General features: G+C 42.8%; 1 protein-coding gene across 1 annotated transcript in view; it reads left to right on the top strand.

Moving 5' to 3' along the window:
• ADCY10 (adenylate cyclase 10) overlaps positions 1–22,617 on the top strand; it is an 803,671-nt gene that overhangs the window by 423,740 nt on the left and 357,314 nt on the right. The window lies entirely within an intron of this gene.

Below are 22,617 nucleotides of genomic sequence, written 5' to 3'. Positions count from 1 at the left end.
TATCGTGTCTAATTTACCTTTAAGTAAAGTTTCCATAATTTTACACACTATTGATGTGAGACTCACTGGTCTGTAGTTCGCAGCCTCTGCTCTGCAACCCTTTTTATGCAGAGGAACGACGTTTGCTGTTTTCCAGTCCAGGGGTACTCTCCCTGTACTTAGGGAGAGATTGAAGAGCATGGCTAACGGTTTTGCCAGAACATCGCATAGCTCTCTGAGCACTCTTGGGTGCAAATTGTCCGGTCCCATGGCTTTGTTCACCTTGAGTCTTGACAGTTCTCTGTAAACATCAGCTGGTGTGAATTCAAAATTTTGAAATGGGTCTTCCATGCTTTGCTTTGCTTCCAGCCGTGGCCCGTGCCCTGGTGCCTCGCAGGTAAAGACTGAACAGAAGTAATCGTTCAGTAGTTTGGCTTTTTCAGAATCTGTTTCCACATAATTCCCGTCTGGCGTTCTAAGGCGTACTATCCCGTTTGTATTCTTTTTCCTGTCACTAATGTACTTGAAGAAGGATTTGTCCCCTTTCTTGATGTTCTTCGCTAGAGTTTCTTCCATTCGAAGTTTGGCCTCCCTGACTGCTGTTTTGACCGCTGCAGACTTTGTCCTGTATTCAATGTTTGCTTCTTTTTCCCCCGCGTGTTTGTACGAGAGAAATGCTCTTTTCTTCTCCTTGAGAAGGTACGAAACCTCATCAGTGAACCATTGGGGTTTCTTTTTTCTTTGTTGTTTAGTTACCGATTTTATGTAGCGGATAGTTGCCTCATGAAGGGTTGATTTCAAGGTTGACCACATAAACCTCCACATTGTCCGTTACTTCTTGAACCTGAAGTGTCTGATGGACAAAGTCTCCCATGCGTGCAAAGTCAGTGCCCCGGAAGTTGAGTACCCTTGTTTTTGTTTGTGATCTAGGAAAGCCTTTCCTAAGGTTAAACCATACCATGTTATGGTCACTGGTGGCTAGCGGTTCTCCCACCGAGATCTCTGAGACGCTTTCCCCATTCGTAAGTACCAGATCCAGGATGGCCTGGGCTCTAGTGGGCTCTAGTACCAATTGTTTGAGCCGTACTCCCTTCATGGATGTTAATATCCTCCTGCTATCACCAGTTGTCGCTGAGAGTGTGTTCCAGTCTACATCAGGCATGTTGAAGTCTCCCATCAGAACAATGTCCCCCCTTAAGGTGATATTCTCAATATCTTCAATTAATTCAGCGTCCTTGTGCTCCGATTGTCTTGGAGGTCTGTACATCACACCAAGGTACAGGCATTTTTCTCCGCCTCTGGCCAGGTTTACCCAGATGGATTCCCCAATATACTTGACATCCGTGATCCTGGTTGTCTTAATGTTTTCTTTGATGTAAAGTGCTATCCCTCCTCCTAGCTTACCCTCCCTGTCTTGGCGAATCAGGTTGTATCCTGGTATAGTTATGTCCCACCCGTGAGAGTCTGTGAACCATGTTTCGGAAATTGCTACTACGTCTAGGTCTGCATTAACTATTTCCGTTTCCATTTCTAGAAATTTATTCCCTAGGCTGCGTGCGTTAACATACATAGCTCTCCACTCTTTTTGTTTACTAAGCTCATGTAGAGAGACACAACACGGTGACATCATTGCATTATGTCTGCGCTGTCTGAGGGCGTGGCTGGGGGGGGCAGAATGGGACGTGACACAAATGAAACTGGGCAGGCCTGGAGGTGTGGTCATGGGTCTGGATTTTCCTTGCCAGCACTATCCCAAGAGCGAGAATACTCAGCCAATATCCAGAAAGCACTTGACATCTGAATTGCAGCACTCTCTGGATAAAGCTGAGGTAGTCCATTCTAGTGGAAACGGAAAGATTTGAACACTCAGTAGCAGAATGATAAAGTTGACATTTAGTTGTTGTTTGCATTTGGTTTGCATTTGTTATTTATTTGAATTTGCATTTGTTGTTTGCATTTGGTTATTTATTGAATTTGGTTTCTATCCCGTTGTCCCCGAAGAGCTCAGAACGGGTTACAGGTTAAACATTCATGGTATACAGTTATCCTGATAGTGCAAGTTTTCCAGTACAAGTTTTATCCTAATTGAAACACAGTTTACAGGTTGGATTTGCCATAGTTGCAGAACAAGATTTTACAATACATTGACACATACCAGGATTTGGTACCAATATACATTTCTTTGTAATCTATTGGTCGTGGGCAGGGGGGTTAGGTAAAGAGGTCTGTTTTTATTGCCTTCCTAAAGTTGAGGAGTCCTTCAAGGCAGTCGATTCCAGTGGCTCGGTATGAAGTGGGAGTAGGACCATCGTTTGGCGGTTTGCAGTTGCAAGGCATGACCAGGGGGGTGTTTTGAGGCCTATTTCATCCTGGGAGCGAAGTGGCCAGTTTGGCATGTATGGAGGAAGTGTAGCCATCGCGTAACCCGGTGCCATGTTGTGCAAGGATTTGAATGCTAACGTCAGGCCCTTCAACGTAGGTTAGTCCTAAAGTGATGTTAGTCAGTCTTGAACCGAAAAGGTATGATGGGATATAAATAAAGCTGCTATTATTATTATTCACCATTGTATGAAGTACAGGTGATTGGATACTTAAAATAGTGCAACAGATATGGAATTGGAGAGTCTTTCTAGAAGCACGGTTGATTGTAAAGCTTCAAATTTGTTCAGTGGTGAAGTTGTTTATGAAATAAGTTGAAACCTAAGAAACTGTCAGAGGTCTTCATGATAGTGGTACAATCTACTGTTTACTCTAAATGGATTACTGGAATGCAGTCTATTTCGATTTTCCAAAATCTATTTTGAAATCATTCCAGATTGTTTGTAGGAGCTCCTTCTCTCAGTGCATAACCAGCTAAATTGACTCCCAGTAAATAAAATGATATTCAAGATTTTACTCTCGATACATAAAGCATTGTGTCAAATGTGGCTCTTTATTTGATGGTTGTTTCGAGGCTTTATAATCCAGCTAGACCATTGGTAAGAATCATCTTGAAGAGAGAAGAAAATGCTCCTTTGCTCTCGTCCAAGAGAAAGGGATCGACTTCTGACTGTTTGTGCTGATTTTAGGAGCAATTCAAAGTGTGGCCATCTGTGAATACCGCTAGAGATTTAGGGCCTGCTACTTTTTTAAAATTTGTATTCTGCCAATTGTGTAGCATATATTGTAGAGGCAATATGGGAGAAAGATGGACTGGGAACAATTAGGTATTTTTAGTATTGGCTTCGGTTGGTGCAGGGCTTTGATTAGCCATGGGGTTTATATGAGATTTTATGCTTTTGATGCTGTTTGTTTTGATTTTATGAACGTGTTAGAGTTTGAGCTCGTTTTGGGTCTAACCTGAACACATCCAGTCAGACACACTTGAACATAAGAACATAAGCTGTGCCTCTGCTGGGTCAGACGAGAGGTCCATCATGCACAGCAGTCCGCTCACGTAGCCGCCCATCAGGTCCAGGACCTGTATAGTAACCCTCTATCTATACTCTTCCATCCCCTTTTCCTTCAGAAAATTGTCCAATTCCTTCTTGAACTCCAATACCGTACCCTGTCCTATCACGCCCTCTGGAAGCACATTCCAGGTGTCCACCACCCGTTAGGTGAAGAAGAACTTCCTAGCATTGGCTCCAAATCTGTCCCCTTTTAATTTTTCCGAATGCCCTCTCGTTCTTGTAGTTGTCAAAAGTTTGAAGAATCTGTCCCTCTCCACTTTCTCTATGCCTTTCATGATCTTGTAAGTCTCTATCATATCCCCTCTAAGTCTCCTCTTCTCCAGCGAAAATAGCCCATCTCTCTAATGTTTCAGCGTATGAAAGGTTTTCCATACCTTTTTTTTAATTAATTCTTTATTTGATTATTCATTATAATAACAAATATTCATGAATATCCATCAAAATCTGTATACAAGATACAACTTAACATATAAAGGAAATAAATCATCCATGATATAGTCCACATTATATGGTCGCCAGTATTAAGTAAAAAGTAAATATCTATCTATCATCTAACATAGCAGGCAGTAATTGGCCAATCCATATAGATATAACACCATCCTCAAATATATATAAAGTTATTAATAATAGAAATTATACTTTCAGCTTCCCTTTAATAAAGTCTTCTAACTGGACTGGTTAAAAAAAGGTATACAGTACTTATCACTTCCATACAAGACTAAGCATTTGCACGGAAATTTAAGAAAGAATGTAGCTCCAGCTGCTACCACCTTAGGTTTCAGCTGGAGGAATTGCTTCCTTTTATACTGAGTTTGTATAGAGACATCTGGAAAAATTGTCACACGTTGACCACAAAACAGGCCTTGTTTTTTCAAAAAATATAATTTCAAAATAGTCTGTTTTTCCATCTCTGTTTTGAAAACTACTAATAAAGTTGCTCGTTTATCAATTATATCCTTAGAGGATTCAAGGAATTGTGATAAATTCAAACTATTAGGTGAGACAAGTTTATCCATCTCACCTTCTTCAAGTATTTCTTTAGACACTCTTGGAATGTAATAGAGGTTATCTAATTCAAAATTATCCACTTTAGTATAATGCAATATATCCCTCAAATACATTTTCAAGAGTTCCAAAGAAGACAAATAATGTGTTAAGGGAAAATTTAATAAACGGAGGTTTTTAGCTCTTAAGGAATTCTCTAATTTTTCTAACTTAGTATGAATCAACATACCATCTTTAATATTAGAAACAGCATTTACTTGTAAAGTGTTCACAGCTTGATCTAATTTTTCTAACTTTTTTCCTGTTTCACTCTGATTAACATCAAATTCTTTAATTTTAACTGTAACATCCAGAGAAAATTGACATAATTTCAAAACAGTTTTTTGTAGTGTTGACTCTATTCTGTTAATGCTTAGCCATACATTTAGAGTGATCTCTTTGTCCTTAAGCAGGACTTCAGAGCCTTGCCCCATGTCCATCTGCACAGGGGTCAGCTCTTTATGTCCCTCTAAGGATGAATCCTCCAGTCCAGAAAATAATAATATTTGTTGGGAAGAAGATATTCCCTCCTCCACTGGGTGGGAGTCTTCCTTCCCTAAAAAATATGATGGTTGAAGGGATGGTGTAGGTTCTCCAGAGGATAGTGAAGCTGTTAGAGTATCTAAATTTACCTGATCTTCCCCTTGCGGCAACATAGGGGCCATAAGATGGCGATCCATTGGACCCTTCATTGAAACTGGTGGTACTACTTTGGCCTTTCTCTTGCCCATATTGATAAATTTCAATACTCCCTGTTCCCTGCTCCTCTTAGGCTCCGAAGGGGCTCAAAAGGGGCAGGCCCCTTTGGCCACACCCCTTCGGCTCATGACCCAAGGCTCGCGCCCACGGGCCGCGTTCCGCAGCTAGCTGGCAATTTAAAGATCCTTGCAGGATCCTCTCAGCTGGCTGGATGGTAAGCTGCGGGACTGCCTGTCCCGATGTTGAAAAGTGCTTCTCAGCACTGGCGGCAAGTTCCCTCCGCGGCTAGCTGGCAATTTAAAGATCCTTGCAGGACCCTCTCAGCTGGCTGGATGGTAAGCTGCGGGACTGCCTGTCCCGATGTTGAAAAGTGCTTCTCAGCACTGGCAGCCAGGTTTTCCATATCTTTTATCAAACGTGTTGCTCTCTTCTGAACCCTCTCGAGTATTGCCATATCCTTCTTTAGGTACGACGACCAATATTGGATGCAGTACTCCAGATGCGGGTGCACCATCGCCCGATACAACGACAGGATAACTTCTTTCATTCTGCTTGGAATACCCTTCTTGATTATTCCCAGCATTCTATTCGCTTTCTTAGTGGCCGCTACGCATTGTGCCAACGGCTTCATTATCATGTCCACTATTACCCTCAAGTCCCTTTCTTGAGTACTCTCACTCAATAACAGCCCTCCCATCGTGTAGCTGTACCTCGGGTTTCTGTTTCCTACGTGTAATTCTATATTTGATCATAGACCTGTCTTGTTACTTTAAAGGCATAGGGATTACTGAATAATTACTTAACTTAAAAGATATCAGTTTAATCCAACCATGAAAGCAGCAGCGGCAGAGTAGGGCGGATGGTTCTGCACCCGTTGAGCCAGCTGTACACCCCTTTAGAGTATGTACCCTGGGCGGACCAGCCCCCCTCCCGCTTCCCCTTGGTATGCCACTGGGTTTACCAGGTTCAAAATGCTCCAAACACTGGTTGTAACAGTTTACTCAACATGAAAGGTTGGCTTACTTTAGCTAAGCAGATAGCAACCATCTTACCTTGACAGTCTGACTTACAAATCCAGTCCTTTCCAGGGCTTCTTCCCAGCCCACAACTAGGGAAGGTTTCTTCCTCTGGAGCACTCTTCTTTTGGGACCTCTCTCGGGAAAGTCACTTTCTCTGGGACCTCCCTGTCTCTACTCTAGGGCATATAAACTCCTCCTTACCTGAGTCCCACCCCTATGACTCAGCAGGTTTGCCCCACCTAAACTAAGGTAGCTTACTCTTCAGACACCTCCCACCCCCTCAAAGATTAGGCTGCTGGATCCTTCCAGCCCACAAAGCCCAAACCCCGTACCCCAAAAGTACCTTAGTAATTTGGACATCTGGATGAATGCTTCCTCCAGCTGGCCGGCAGGTCCTTCACCAGAATGGCAGGCCTACCCCTTACCGGTACATTGTGGGATGCGCCAGGGAGGGGCCTAAGGCCCTGATTAGCCTAGGTGTCTGGGCATACCGGAATCATAAGAACATAAGAATTACCACTGCTGGGTCAGACCAGTGGTCCATCGTGCCCAGCAGTCCGCTCACACGGCAGCCTTTAGGTTAAAGACTAGTACCATAACTGAATCTAGCCTTACCTGCGTACGTTCTGGTTCAGCAGGAACTTGCTTAACTTTGTCTTGAATCCCTGGAGGGTGTTTTCCCCTATAACAGCCTCCGGAAGAGCGTTCCAGTTTTCTACCACTCTCTGGGTGAAGAAGAATTTCCTTACGTTTGTATGGAATCTATCCCCTTTTAACTTTAGAGAGGGCCCTCTCATTCTCCCTACCTTGAAGCGGGTGAACAACCTGTCTTTATCTACTAAGTCTATTCCCTTTATTATCTTGAATGTTTCAATCATGTCCCCTCTCAGTCTCCTTTTTTCAACGGAGAAGAGGCCCAGTTTCTCTAATCTCTCACTGTACAGCAAATCCTCCAGCCCCTTAACCTTTTTTAGTCGCTCTTCTCTGGACCCTTTTGAGTAGTACTGTGTCCTTCTTCAAGTACGGTGACCAGTGCTGGACGCAGTATTCCAGGTGGGGGCGTACCATGGCCCAGTACAGTGGCATGATAACCTTCTCTGATCTGTTTCTGATCCACTTCTTTATCATTCCTAGCATTCTGTTCGCCTTTTTTACCGCCGCCACACATTGTGCGGAAGGCTTCATCGACTTGTCGATCAGTACTCCCAAGTATTTTCCTGGGGGATCTCTCCGAGTACTGCACCGGACATCCTGCATTTGTGTATAAGATTTTTGTTACCGACATGCTTCACCTTATACTTATCCACATTATACCTCATTTGCCATGTCGCGGCCTATTTCTCTAGCGTTTTTATGTCACACTGCAGGAAATGAAGATGGGAAACTGACAGGGTTGACGGTCAGTCTAGCAGCGGTATGCAGGCAGATTGATAGGCTTAAAATCGATAAATCCCCAGGACCGGATGGCATCCATCCGAGGGTAATCAAGGAACTGAAAGGGCTATAGCTGTCTTCCTCCCGCTATGTTGACTTGTCTGATGATGGAATCCCCCATGACGATTGCTGTCCTCTCTATCTTCCCTTGTTTCTCCAGCCGCAGGTCCCTGTCCGCGGTGTATGTCCATCTCTCCAGCCATAAGTCCATGTCCTCTGTGTACTTCTATCTTCCCTCATCTTCCTGTGGGTTCCCTCTGCTGTTTCTGGGTCTTGCTGCTGTCTTACCCATTTCTTCCTTGTGGTTGTCCTCCAGGTGGTCCTCCCTCACTATAGGTATATCTTGCCAGTTCCACTGTTGCTGGTGATTTTCCATGGCCTCCCTGCATGCCTTCTCGATGAACTTCTGTAACTCCCAGACTTCTTCCTCAATGGTTTCCTCTGTCCTGAAATTTTCTGCCTCTCTTCCTCCTCCTCCACTGCTCGAAGTGCTTCTGGTTCCAGTATTCTGCTTTCCAGGAGTCTAACTTGTTTCTTCAGGCCATCCAGTTCCTTGCATTGAGTGCATATATAAGACCGCCTCCCAGAGGGGAGGTAGTCATACATATGGCAAACTGTGCAGAAAACTGGGTAGCTCAACATCCTGTCTCCCAGTGCATTCTGGGATGCACTTGGAGTGGCCTAAGATTCTGATTGGCCAGATCCCTTAGGCCCTGACTAAGTCTAGGTTGGCCCACGTTCTGCCTACCTCCCACCTTAACCATTCCTCCGAATCCACCCCTTTGAGCACTGGCACACAGCAGGATTCAGAGGCCTAAAAAGTCTCTGGATATGTCTAAAAACCGTCTTCAATTATCGGCCCTTGGACAACCTGTCTTTTAGGTTGTTCAAGTACCGACTTAGGCTGGTTTTTTGACGTATTTTTGTTTTGATAATTATGAGCCCCTAGTATAAATAAATTGTGCTCATATAAACACTCTTTGGTGCAGGCAATGGCTGGCAGTGTGATAATGATATTCAACTAGATGTAGTCTGATGAAAATATATTTTAAGCATCAAAAATATAAAAAGCACTTATTTTGGGGGGGCATGGCTTGGCGCGCACATAAGATGGAGGAGTGATCGCAATGCTCCTGCTAACTCGGGTAACAGATCAAAAATATTGAAAGTTTATTTTGATTAATTTCTAACCCGAAGTGTCGGATTCAGTGCGGGAGTTTGGCTAGTATGTGGCAATCTAAGAATGAGTCGTCTCATGTGGCAGGAGGATCGGCGAAATGCCAAAAACAAGAACAGATGACGCCGTCAAAGGTTCCTCTTCCGGGAGACGCAACAGAAGCTTTAGATAAGAAAGAAATAATGGCTGAATTGCGATGTATAAAGCAGATGCTGCAGGATAATGCGAAAAGTATAACGGAGGTAAAAGAAGAAATATTCAACTTAAACCGGCAAATGGAGGTGGCTAACAAGCGTATGACTACCTTAGAGGATAAAATGGAGCAATTAGAACTCTCTGAGATAAGATCCAAACATGACAGTTTAACTGTGCAGGAGTTAGAGAAACAACTTGAAGAGAATGAGAATAGGGGCAGAAGGAAGAATATAAAAATTATTGGATTAGCTGAAAATTTGGAAGGGGGAAATGCTGTCCAATTTCTAGAGAACCTTCTGCGTAAACTATTACAGTTAAACTTAAAACATCCCCTAGAAATAGAACGAGCACACAAGATTCCATTAAAACGGTCAGCAAATCAAGTGAGACCAAGACCGTTGATCTTTAAGCTATTAAGATTTCAACAGGCTTTAGATATTTTAAATTTAGCTACAGCTGACAAAAATTTAAATTATAAGGGGGTTTGTGCCTGATTTCGCTAAGAACACGGCAAATACAAGGAAACAATTCCTCATGTTGAGACCTCAACTGAAAGAAAAAGGATTTAAATATGGCTTGTATTACCCTGCATAAATGAGAGTAACAAGTGGAGACAGATCCTTATTTTTTGAGGATCCTGAGAAATTAAAAGACTTCTTAATGAATTCAGAGCCAATGTCTATTTAGAAAGAATTAACTTGAATAACCTGGAATTTGTATCATTTAAGAAGGTCTTGGAAAATCAAACAACAAAAGATAGGAAAATAGAAAATATGGTTCAAAAGTTTCTGAAAGGCTTTTCACTCCGATGCTTTAGAAAAGTGAAGATCATTTGGAAAACAATCAGTCATGCTTATGAAGGAAAACTTAAAAGAAACAGCTAATGAAGAACAGAAGAAACTTATAAGTTTCAGGATTTGACAATGATTATAGACTGATAACTACAAGTTTTTTCTTAATTTAGGAAAAGTGAATACAGGAATTGTACTTGGGAAAAGTATTGGAGATAATAAGAAATGGAACATAAGTGCTTTGAATCTATGGAACTATGCTCAGACAAGAATGGTTAGAATTCCAAGGAAAAAAAGAAAGAAAAAGAAAAGAAAAAAAATCTTAAAGATTTCAAAGAACATATAATTAAAAATATAAATGCTACAAAAACTTCGAAACAAGGAAAGATCTACTTATTGTAGAAACATCAAATAGATCCAGAGTCTTTAATGCTTAAGAACAATTGGAACTTTATTAAGAAGATGATAAAGAAATCTCTTCATACTGAAATTGACATTCTACAGATAAAATATTTCAGAACGTAAACAAGTAACTTATTAACAATTAGAAGTACATTTGCAATAGGAAAGTGAAGATCATCTGGAAAAGCACTCAGTCATGCTTATGAAGGATTACTAGGTGTATATTGAAAGTAATGAGTTGAATATTCAGTTGGATTCAGATTATACTTTAATAACAAAAGAAGCATGGGGTTTAATTTCAGATATATGAATTTTTTTGATTTATTTGTTGCTAATTTAGGAAGAAATGGTTTAAAACAATGATTTCAAGGAAGCTATGATTATTCTTTAATGGTGTTTTATTTGATGTTCTAGGGGAAATTTACATGAATGATTTGTTTAATAAGAAAGATGATTTTTATCTTTGACTTTAAAGGTTCTATAAATTCAGATTTGATTTTTACTGAGTAAGACTTTACTAAATAGTAAAAGTAAATTGATTTAATGTCAAGGTTAATTTGATAGGCATATAAAATGAAATAGTTTTTATGATGAAAGTTTAAGGGTTGTTTTATGACTATTGAATATATAATAAGGATCATATATATATCATTTCTTCTTTTGCAAAGGATTATAAATTATTTATGGTAATGATAAGATATGATTTTGAAAACTTAATTTAATTGGATAATTTTAAAATGGGTTTTATGAAAAACTTCTATACTATAGACAATTAAGACTACATTATAGCAAGGGGTTATAGTGGGATTATTTGTTTCATATTGCATTATAAATAAATCTAATAATTTAAAATATTGTAAGAAAAAGGAGTGATAGAATGTTGCCTGGGGGGGTATTGTGATTACTAATCCTATGTGTGTTCCAAGGCAATCAATTTATGTGGGGGGTGGGGGAGGGAAGACGGAGCGGGTTTTTTTCAAAAACAGGGGTGGGAAGATAGGGAATGATGGGATTGAAATAGATCAATTTAACTTTTCATTGGTTATTATCTGTGTAATTAAAAGGGAGAGCCGCGGAGAACGTCCCACACCGGAGCAGAATTCATCTGTGAGTTGCTTGCTTTTTTGTTTCTCTGAGATAGTATTTACAGGAGGGGAAGGCTAAAGGGGACTGCAGGCTGCATGGGGTAGGCGAGAGGTTGCTCCGCCCATCCCCTGCGCATCACCAACAGCACGACTCGGCTCCCCTTAAAAGGGGGAGGGCCAACAGCACACAGCCGTTCGGCGCACGGCGAAGGCAAGCGGCAAAGGCGCTCGCCTTAGTGAGAGCGCCTTTGTGAAGACGCCTTAAGAAAGCGCCAGGAAGCAAGGCCAACAAATTAATAATCCCAAATCGTAAGTTGTAATCTGTTATACACACACAGACGGTTGGTTGGTGCAGAAAGGAGGACAACTAATTGACAGGAGGACGCACACAACTTTCTGGTAAAAGGGGTTCACACATAAAGCACAGGCAGCTCGGAGGGAGAAATAGGTTATGAGCACCCATGGAAGCCATAAGATGAGCTTTCCAGTCTTCTGCACCGGCTGCAGTATGTATGACTACCTCCCCTCAGGGACTACATTTGCAGTCGGTGCAGGGAGCTGGAAAGCCTGAAACAGCAAGTCTGGTTGTTGGAGGGAACCGTGAAGGAACTCGAAGAACTTCTCAGTCATAAGGAGGAAAAGCACAAGCAGGAGAGGTTGATTGTGGAGTCCAGTACCAGTGAAGTGATTGAGGAATTGGAGAGATACATCGAAGATGCCCACCAGCAGATTGTGGAAATCCCAGGGCTTGAGATCAGAAACCGAACAACCCAGGAGGATGGAATAATTGATACAGAAGGAGGCACCAATCCAATCAGCAGAGATGATAGACCATCTGGGGATGAGCCACAGAAGAAGGAAGACAGGATTTACACCGTGGATACTGTAACCGGTACTGTGGACAATTCGGGACTCAACAGCACCTCTCAGTGGTTACAAGAAATAATAGTCCTTGCGTGTGACCCGGACTGGAGTCACCCTGCAGGCTTGGACTGACACCAATAGAAAATTAAAAAAAACCACAATGTTTCAAAAAGGTTCTAAATCAGAATGCCTCAGGTTTATTCTTTCCAAACATCAAGGAAAATCATGAATCCCAACAAACAGGTAAGTAAACCATAAATCTTCAAGCAGTCCAAAATCAAAAGAAAGAGCAACAAAACAGTTCAAATATAAAGTCCAGCTGCTTTCCTTATTTCACCCCTCTGAGGTTTGGTCTCACCTCAGAACTCAAGGCAACCTGCTCCCAAACAGTGTAGTCCAAAATAGAGTTCAAGGCACTGGATTCACTGTCCACAGTGCTCCTATAGTGAAGCCTCTGGCAGCCCTACACTAAACTGCCAGGCAAAGGAGAGTTTCACAGGTTTGCTTTCAATTAGCTATCATATAGCCTACAAAATGCCCTCCCAGGTAACAGTAAACCTCTCCCAAAAACTGACACCTTCAGCTTCATAAAAGCAAAAGAAAAAGAAAAGCAAAATCCCAAAAGGATCAGTTTTAGCACACAGTCACTTTCAATCGCAGGGAGCTGAAAACACACTCCCTGTTTCTGCCAATTAGGACTTGCAGCTGATGGAAAGACCAACCTCCATGGCTTCCTCACAAGGACTTACTTCCTCAGGCAGGTTGTCAAGTTCCATTGGAAGATCAGCATCAGAGAAATCTTCCTCCAGCATTTCTCCAGCCTCCTGTACCTCCATAGGTGAGGCTGTATCGTCCCTGCTTGGCCCGAGGAGACTCTCAGGGAGGAGAGGTCTGAACCTTCTCCCTAGCCTGCCTGTCTGCTTGCTCTCAGCTGCTGGTTTTTGTACTCCAGGGGCACGCCCTATTCTACCTGAGTCAGCAGACCTGCCTGGGGCTCTTGGGCTCCTCCAGTGGTGACCTAGATACTGCTCTTCCAGGAGGTCCTTGGAGATTTCAGGCTCCCCCCTGCTGGTTAACCTGAAAATCATCCCTAGAACAATCCTTGTCCATTCCCTTCCGGGTTTTCTTTTGTGTCTTAGGAGGAACTTTAGCTGGAACCAGGTCAGGCACGATGTCTGTCTGGTTACAATACGGACTTAAGACCCCAAGGAACCTCCAACTAAAGAAGATTGGGATCATAATTGGAGATTCCATCATAAGAAATGTGGACAGCCACACTGCGGGAGGAAGAGAGGATAGACTGGTTACCTGCCTGCCTGGTGCAAGAGTGAGGGATGTAGCCAGCAGGATCACCAGGATCATAGATGGAGCAGGAAGAAAGGATACCGCCGTGCTTATCCACGTGGGAACCAATGATGTTAGCGGATGGAAATACGATAGGGAAGAAATGAAGGACCAGCTCCGATCACTCAGAAGGAAATTGAAGGTCAGAGATGTGAAGGTGGCTTTCTCGGAAATCCTCCCGGTGCCGAGAGTGGACGCAATGCGACAGGATGAACTGAGAGAAGTTAACGCCTGGATGAGGCGATGGTGTGAAGAAGAGGGTTTCGACTTCGTGAAAAACTGGACAACATTCTGGGGAAGAAGCAGGTACTTTAGAAAGGACGGTCTACACCTCACCAAGCAGGGAGCGAGAGTCCTAGCTGAGAACATGAAGAAGTCCATTGAGAAGGCTTTAAACTAAAGATCAGGGGAGAGCCGACAGTCGACAACCAGTCGATGGCCCGGACACCAGGATATCCTGAAGAGGAAACTTCAAACAACCACACAGATATAGGGGAAGAACAAGATGAAACTACAAGAGGCAATGAAAACGAAAAAGATCAAATGGATACAAAAAGGGATGTGAGGACCACTAAATCCAGGAAATTATCACGAACAGATCTTAAATGTATGTACACAAATGCCAGAAGCTTAAGAAACAAAATGGGTGAACTGGAAGAACTAGCAAAGAGTAAACAACTGGATATCATAGGAATAACAGAAACATGGTGGAATGAAGAAAATGAATGGGACACGGCATTGCAAGGATATAAACTATACAGAAGAGATAGGATTGGGCAAAAAGGGGGAGGCATTGCCCTGTACGTCCAAGAGAAAATAGAGTCTATTAGAGAGGGGGAGATGGAAACAAATGGTAAACTAGAGTCCCTCTGGATAAAGATTCCTGGATAAAAAGAAGCAGATATACAAATTGGCCTCTATTATCGACCCCCGGGACAGACTGAAGAAACAGACAAAGAAATGATGGAGGAAATTAACAGTGGATGTAACGATCATGGGGGACTTCAACTTTCCGGGGATAGACTGGAAACTGGGAACGTCAATCTGCGGCAGGGAGACAAAATTCCTGGAAATGATAGGAGATTGCTTCCTTGAACAAATGGTGGGAGAACCGACAAGAGGAAACGCAATCCTGGACTTGGTTATAAATGGCATTACTGGAAGGACAACAGATGTAGAATTTACGGCCCCGCTGGGGACAAGTGATCTCAATATGATCAATTTTACCATTGGCATCAGAAAGGGGAAACCAATCAAGACTAAAGCCACAACCTTTAACTTCAAAAAAGGGAATTACGACAGCATGAGAACCATGGTTAGAAAACAACTCAAGAAGGGCAAAGCAGAAATCCAAACAGTTGATCAAGCGTGGTCTCTACTGAAAAACACCATCACTGAAGCACAGAATCTTTACATACCGAAGATATCCAAAGGAAGGCGAAAAAAGAGCAAAGGTGAAGCAGCTTGTTTATCCAAAGAGGTGAAGGATGCAGTAAGAGAAAAGAGGAACTCGTTTAAAAAATGGAAGCAGGAAAAAACGACGGAGGCCTGAAACTGTCACAAAATCGACCAGAAAAAGTGTCATAAAGCGGTAAGAGACGCCAAAAAAGTCTATGAAGAAAAGATAGCGCAAGACAAAAACTTCAAGCCCTTTTTTAGATATATAAAAGGAAAGAAACCAACAAGAGAAACAGTGGGCCCTCTCAACGACCAAGGAAGGATAGGGTCAATCAAAGAAGACAAACAGGTTGCCGATAGGTTAAATTCATTCTTTGCCTCTGTCTTCACAAACGAGGACACTACAACAATGCCAGACACTGGGAGGGTATTCACCGAAGGCATAGAGGAGAGCCTAACAACAGTAAATGTGGAGTTGGACATGATTTACTTTCAGATTGACAAACTAAAAAGTGATAAATCCCCTGGACCGGATGGAATTCACCCGAGAGTATTAAAGGAACTTAAGATAGAAATTGGGGAACTATTACAATCCTTAGCTAACATGTCAATTAGAACCGGGCAAATACCAGACGACTGGAGGATAGCAAATGTCATCCCAATTTTCAAAAAAGGATCAAGAGGTGAACCAGGAAACTACAGACCTGTGAGTCTCACATCGGTTCCTGGGAAGATAATCGAAGCACTATTTAAAGATCGCATTGTACAACACTTGGAAAATCACAACCTAATGAGAGCTAGTCAACACGGCTTCAGGAAAGGGAGGTCATGTTTGACAAATTTACTTCAATTCTTTGAGAAGGTGAGCAAACAAATAGATAGTAGAGATCCAGTGGACATAATTTACTTGGACTTCCAGAAAGTGTTTGACAAGGTCCCGCACGCAAGGCTTATGAGTAAACTACTAAGTCATGGAATAGGAGGAGAAGTGCACTGATGGATCGGCAATTGGCTAGAGAACAGAACGCAGAGGGTAACCATAAATGGGAAATTCTTGGACTGGGAGAAGGTGACCAGCGGCGTGCCCCAGGGCTCGGTTCTTGGGCCCATCTTGTTCAATATTTTTATAAATGACCTGGAAGAGGAAACATCATGCAATATAATCAAGTTTGCAGATGATACAAAACTATGTCGGGTGGTTGGCTCTCAAAGGGACTGTGAGGATCTTCAGAAGGATCTAAACCAGCTGGAAACATGGGCGATAAAGTGGCAGATGAATTTTAACATAGACAAATGCAAGGTGATGCATCTGGGAAAGAAAAACAAAGAACATGAATATAAGATGTCGGGGGTGACATTAGCCAAATGCGAACAAGAAAGGGATTTGGGGGTGCTGATAGACAGAACCCTAAAGCCATCGGCTCAATGTGCGGTGGCGGCGAAGAAAGCAAACAGGATGTTGGGCATGATTAAGAAGGGGATCACGAGTAGATCAGAAGATGTTATAATGCCACTTTAAAGAGCAATGGTCAGACCACACTTAGAATACTGTGTCCAACACTGGTCTCCATACCTTAAGAAGGATAAAATTCTGTTGGAGAGGGTGCAGAGGCGAGCCACGAAACTAGTCAAAGGCATGGAGAATTTAAGCTACAAGGAACGCCTCGGAAAACTGGGACTGTTCACCCTCGAAAAGAGAAGACTGCATGGGGATCTGATAGAGACTTTTAAAATATTAAAAGGATTTGACCAAATTGACCAGGAAGCAGCATTACTGACATTTTCAGATGTGACACGGACAAGAGTGAAACTGAGTGGCAGCAGGTTCAGGACAAATGTCAGGAAGTTCTATTTCACACAATGAGTGGTGGGCGCTTGGAATGCTCTCCCGGAGGAGATTGTGGCAGAGACTACTGTTCTGGGTTTCAAACACAAGTTGGATGCACACTTTCTTGCAAATCATATTGAGGGATACAGGAAATCTGGGTCTCCAACAAGGAGCACCTAAATGGGCCTCCGCGTGTGCGGATCGCCGGACTAGATGGACCTTGGTCTGATCCGGTGAAGGCATTTCTTATGTTCTTATGTTCTTATTGTTGGTTTATACATTTGGAAATAGATGGAGGTTAAGATATTTTCATTGAATGTCAATGGCCTTAACCATCAAATAAAAAGGAAGAAAATGTTAGCTTTCCTAAAACAGCAAAACGCTGATTTGTATTTTATTCAGGAGACGCACCTGTCAATGATAGAATCAAGAAAACTGGAAGGGGGTTGGGATCGCCAAAATTTTTTTGCCCCTGCAGTTGGCAAGAAAGCTGGGGTTGCCATATTAATAAATAAAAAATGTACAGCTAATTTTCAGATGATTGATTCGGATCCTTTGGGTAGGTGGGTACATGTAAAAATGAGCATGGAATTGTTCAATGTGTCTGCCCCAAATACGTATCAAATGGAATTTTTTAAGAATCTACAACAATTACTACTCCCACTGGCTACTTCTAATTTAATAGTGGCTGGAGATTTCAATGCTGTAATGGATCCATTAATGGATAAAAAACCAAGTAAAATTATGAAGTCACTAGGGTTAGACAATTTGGCACAATCTTGTAATTTAATAGATATATGGCGTATTCTTCATTTTAATGATCAGGAATTTTCCTTTTGTTCACAGGACCATAATTCTTTTTCAAGAATAGATTATATTTTTGTCTCAAATCAAATAATTCAGAAAGTGATAAAAGCTACCATAGATCCTATTATTTTTTCTGATCATGGTGGTGTATGGATTGAGTTACAGTCTGATGAGTAAGATTATTGTAAGTCTGTTTGGAGATTTGATAATACTTTGATTGCAGATTCAAATTTCCTTGAAGAATTTAAACTAAAAATGATTGAATTTTTCCAACTTAATACCTCAGAAGATATTAACATAGAAACATTATGGGATGCATTTAAGGCTACCATGAGAGGTAATATTATTTCATATTCGGCATATATTAGAAAACAACTCAAAAAAACAATTTTATAATTTGGAAAAAGAAATTAAACATTTGGAAAATAAATTAGTTGATAAATGGGAGCAAAATACCCTACAGGCTTTATTAAAAGCAAAAGGCAAATATAATGAGATATCTTCTAAATTTGTAAGAAAAGATTTGTTTTCCCAACAAACTCAGTATTATGGAAACTCAAATAAGGTGGGAAGATTATTGGCAAATTATCTTAAAGCAAAGAAAAGAAAAACAAAAATTATTGCAATAAAGGATGAAAATGGAGAAACACATACTAAAATTGAAAATATTTTAAGACAATTTCTAAATTTTTATAAAGACCTATATTGGAGTCACGTGATGTGCTGAGCCGAGCAGGACGTGCTTTGCTCGTGCTCCAGGGCCCTGAGTCCCTCCGCACTTTGCCTACCCTGTTTCTTTACTTTAATATTGATCCCCGAGGTTCCCTGGTACATGGATCGTTTTCTCCAGCCCAGCAGCCCAGTTATGAGCGGTAAGGCAACTCGTAGCACGAAGGACCAGGAGGGGAAAGCGTTGTGGTCTGACCCAAAGATGGCGTCGGCTGGATCGGGCTCTGAGCTTCCTTTGTCGGAGGCTCACATTGCGGCCCTGTCGGCGTCGGTGGTGTGGGCTTTAGACGCCCGCTTCAACCAACTATCAGGCCAGCTTGCGTCTCTTGAGTCCCTGCTTTCAGAGACGACCCGGCGTACTGGCGAACTGGAGACTAGAGTGGCCCATGTGGAAGATACCAGTTCGGCCTCCACGGCGGAATTGGTGGACCTGAGAGCGCGACTTCAACGGCAGGCGGACAAGCTTGAGGATCTCAAAAATCGTTCGAGACGTGACAACCTGCGCCTGATCGGATTGCCGGAGACGGTCCCGGATTCCCATCTACTTACCACGTTGGAGACCTGGCTCAGGGCTGAATTGCCTCTCCCTGCAGGCATGGGGCTGCTACAGCTGGATCGGGCCCACCGCCTGGGGCATCGCGCTGACGACCATACCCGCGCCCGAGTAACCATCTTTAAAGTGTATAATTCAGCCCACAAGGCGGAACTCATGTGGACTTACCATCAAAAGCGCAACACTGTTACTTATTTGGAAACCCGGTTTGTCTTTTCCAGGACTATTCTCCTGCGCTCCAGGAGCGCCGGCGCCGCTTCTCCAGGGTGTGCTCGGGGCTCTTTGAGCACAAGCAGCAATTCCAACTGCTTTATCCGGGCCTTGTTGCTGTTATACTCCCATGTTCGCTACCTCTGTTTTTCTGGTTAGCTGGTTGGCCCTTTCTGGGGCTCTCTTATGGAACTTGTTCTCTTCTCCTCAATGATTGACTGGGCCCCGGAGGTGGCAGCATGTTTCCTTGGCTGTGGTCCTCTTTGCTGCTATCCTTTGGGCTCTGAGACATTTCATGGAGTGGGCTTCCTTGGACTCTTGGTGCCCTCACTGACTACTTTGCTTGAGTGAGTGTTGTTTTAGGCATGTTTGTGGTATGTTTGTGGTGGTTTTTGATTCTGTCTGGGGGTTGTTGGTTTGGAGGTTTGGAAGGGTTTTGTTGGGAGGGTGAGGGTCACTTTGTTGACGGGAGCTCGGGAATGGATTTGCTTTTCTGGTGTCGTGTTTGTGTGAGTGGCCTCTGTGTATGGTTGGATTTGAGAAATGGCAGACCGTAAGCCTTAGAGCTACTTTCCCCCTTGGGACTTCTAGAAGGCTCTGGTATTCTCTGGGGCCATCTGACGTTGTTGCCCCTTGGTTCTGGTGGCCCTCTGGCTTTTTGAAGGCTGGAACTCTTTGTTGAATGCTGTGTGGGAGCGTGGGAGTAGTTGGTTTCGTATGGGTACTACTGTGGGGTTTTTGTTTTTGGGAGGGCTCCTGGTTTGGAGTGTTTGTGGTGGGTGAGGTGGGGAGAGGTCGGGGCCCTGTTCACATCACAACGTGACTCCCTCTCCTCTCCACGTTTGTGGGACGGGGTGTGAGTTAGTGGTTGGGTTAATGGGGGGTTTGGTTTGGGTGGGTAGGGGGAGCTGTTGGGTTGGTATGGGTTGGGTATGGGGGAGTGGGGGGGTCCTCCATCAGAATGTATGTTCAGATTTGCCTTTTATTTTTGCCATTTCTTGTTTCTACTGCTCTGGGGAAAGGCTGGGCCCCTGGGGTAGTTTTCACTTTTTTCTCTTTTCTTCTTATTGCAGCATATTTCCTGTTTCTTGACCTGAGTACCCCTTTTAGACTTACATCTTGGAATGTCGGAGGCATTACGTCTCCCATCAAGCGGTCCAAAATATTAGCTGCCTTGCAGCACTATCGATCAGATATTGCATGTGTACAGGAAACCCGTCTGACTGACGCTGAACATCTTAAGTTGCGTCATTCTTGGGTGGGGGAGGTGTATTTTGCCTCCTCTCAGGGCCGCCATGGGGGCATTGCAGTGTTGGTCCGTAAATCTTCGCCTCTTGGAGTGCAAATTCTTGATAAGGCGGCTGATGGTAGGTCCTTGCTTTTGAGACTTACATTGGAAGCGCAATCTTATCTTCTCCTTGTGATCTATGGCCCTAATTCAGGGGAATCGTCTTTCTTGCAACGGTTGCTTCAACTTTGCTCCCGTTTTCCTGGGGATCCTCTTCTTCTTTTGGGTGATTTTAATTTGGTAATGGATCCTGATCTGGATAAATCTGGATCTCCGGTTTCTTCTTTGGGTACTGTCGTCTCCTTTCTGACTTTTGTGATACTCTTTCAGTAGTGGACCCTTGGCGCCTCCTTCACCCTGAAGTTCGTGACTATACCCATCTTTCTTGTGTACATGGTACCTGGTCACGGATAGATCATATTCTTCTATCTTCTACATTGTTCTCGTCCATCCTGTCGGCCAAAATTGGTCCTTTGAACATATCTGATCATGCCCTGATTTGGGTGGATATTCCCTTGGATTCTACCTATCTTCGGACGTTGTCCTGGCGGTGTCCGTTTTATCTCGCACAGGATGAGGAATTTCGGACCTTTCTGCAGGCTCAGTGGGAAGATTATTCTATCAATAATGCTCCCCATGTGGATGATCCGATTTTGTTTTGGGAGGCAGGAAAGACTGTGATTCGAGGCCATATTATCTCTTTTCTAAGTGCTCGCAACAGGCGTATTAATAGCGGTATTGTTAATTTGGAACGAGCCTTACGATTAGCTAAGCGATCCTTTCATTTACATCCTTCGGGGGAGACTCGAGAATACTACTTGTCTACTCAAGAAGCCTTAAATTGGGGGGCGCTATTGAGCCAGAGAACAAGGTGGCTGCATAATCTCTTCTCTCCTCCTCAGATTCCAAATCATCGTTACGGAGCAAGTTTTAAATCTTACTTTTTGAGATTATAAATAGCTCTCCTTCTAGCTGAGATGTCCGCGAATAAATCTGCGAAATTAGATTCGCAATCGGCGCAATCATCTGGATCAAAAAGATCCAAACATGATCCCCCGACTCCGGAGAAGCTCTCGGTGAGTAAACATCCCCCGGACTCCTCAGATATAGTGCTGGATGAAATTCGCGCTTTGAAGGACTTGATTACAAAACAATATGACATTACATGTGAGATGAGAAGCGAAATAAACTCACTTTCTGCCTCCTTCGAGGCGTGCAAAACGCGTGTTGAAACGTTAGAAAATAGAGCAGACATGGCAGCGCTCTCCTCAGCACAATTCGAAGAACGTGTTCAACAGCGCTTTAAGAAACTTGACCAAGAGCTGGAAGACCTTTGCAACCGCAATCGTAGAAATAACATTAGAATTATTGGTCTCGCGGAATGTGCTGAAGGGTCTGATCTCACCAAATTTCTAACCGATCAATTGCCAAAACTTCTACATTTAACATCTGACTTATCCCTGCAATTCGAGCGTGCACACAGGACGCCATCTTCCCTGAAGCAAGGCTTTACACGACCAAGGCCTATCGTAGCGAAATTACTCCGGTATCCTCAGGCTCTGCAAATTCTAACTGCAGCAAAGTCAATATCGGATTTGAAATTTGAAGATAAGAAGTTTTTGATTGTTCCGGACTTGGCAACAACGACCGCCCGAAAAAGAAAATCCTTTTTAGAAATGAGAGCCAGACTCAAATCGATGGGAGCGAGATACGGGCCGCAATATCCTGCCCGGATGATTGTGACAATCAACAACTCAACTCGACATTTTGAATCTCCTGAGCAACTTCAATCCTTTCTGGATGGTCTTCAGTCGCAGGGCATGTCTTCGTCCTGAAGATTTCCAATCTTGTTCCAGTTATGTGCCTACTTCTTCTCACGAGGAATAATCTGTCAGTTTTGGTTTTTTTTTTGTGTGTGAACTTGAACAGACCCTGCTTGTTCTGGACTCTCCTTTTTTGATGTCTATTTAATTCATTCATTTGACTTATTATTGCTAGTTGATATCTTTGCTTTCTGGAATTTTTTTTCTTTATTTGAGACGTGTTTAATGTATCCCTTGCTTACTTTTGGGTTTCCTTGTTTCTCTTTCCCATACTTGTTTCCGATATTTCCAGTTATGGTGAGATGTATTTTCACTCTGATGGTGATTTGAGCGAAGAATATGCTTACAGATATCCTTACTATTAGTTCATTATACCCTTTCTATTTTGAGATTATGTTTGCAGTAAGTGACGAAGAGAGAAGATATGGGGAGAGAAGTCAAGGGGAGGGAATTGCGGAAATAAAGTTAAGAGGTTTATACATATATAAATATAAAA

This window comes from Geotrypetes seraphini, chromosome 5, assembly GCF_902459505.1.
Source record: "Geotrypetes seraphini chromosome 5, aGeoSer1.1, whole genome shotgun sequence".
In the NCBI taxonomy this organism is placed as follows: domain Eukaryota; kingdom Metazoa; phylum Chordata; class Amphibia; order Gymnophiona; family Dermophiidae; genus Geotrypetes; species Geotrypetes seraphini.
This window is presented reverse-complemented; position numbering and strand designations above follow the sequence as displayed.